Source organism: Octodon degus, unplaced genomic scaffold (assembly GCF_000260255.1).
Source record: "Octodon degus isolate 3935 unplaced genomic scaffold, OctDeg1.0 scaffold00209, whole genome shotgun sequence".
NCBI lineage: Eukaryota > Metazoa > Chordata > Mammalia > Rodentia > Octodontidae > Octodon > Octodon degus.
Genome location: NW_004524785.1, coordinates 2867751 through 2868453, shown reverse-complemented (window position 1 = coordinate 2868453; position 703 = coordinate 2867751). Strand labels below are relative to the sequence as shown.

Below are 703 nucleotides of genomic sequence, written 5' to 3'. Positions count from 1 at the left end.
AAAAGTTCTCACTTTCTCGTGCTGATGCCTGGCAGGTACTGCTTGAGTGCCCCCAGTGTGTCACCCACCATGCAACCCCGACTCTCGGGGTAAATCCTCGGGGTCTGCTCCCCTTGAAAATTTGGCAAATGGATGTTACGCATGTTTCTGAGTTTGGAGCTCCCCGTTATGTCCACACCTCAGTGGATACTTGCTCCGGGATCATTTATGCCTCAGCTATGTCTGGCGAGAAAGCCTGGAATGTGATTGCACACTGCCTGGAAGCCTGGGCGGCTTGGGGAAGGCCGCTCCAAATAAAAACAGATAACGGACCCGCATACACGAGTCAGAAGGTAACCTCCTTCTGCCAGCAAATGGGAATCCAGCTAAACCACGGATTACCCTATAATCCCCAAGGTCAAGGCGTTGTAGAACGCGCTCATCGCACACTTAAAGAGTGCTTAGCAAAACAAAAAGGAGGAATAGGCCACGGCCACACCCCAAGGGAGTGACTTTCCCTGGCCCTTTTTACCATCAATTTTTTGAATTTGGATGCTCAGGGACGCTCTGCGGCTGACAGACATTGTGGAGCCAGCAGCGGTGCTGCTCAGGGAATGGTGAAGTGGAAAGATACATTGACAGGCCTTTGGCATGGACCTGACCCCGTGCTGACTTGGGCACAAGGATCGGTTTGTGTTTTCCCACAGGACCGCCAAGATCTGGT

The 703-nt window shown here is 52.3% G+C and overlaps 1 protein-coding gene across 1 annotated transcript in view; it reads right to left on the bottom strand.

The window, feature by feature from the left end:
* Deup1 (deuterosome assembly protein 1) overlaps positions 1-703 on the bottom strand; it is a 115588-nt gene that overhangs the window by 114484 nt on the left and 401 nt on the right. The window lies entirely within an intron of this gene.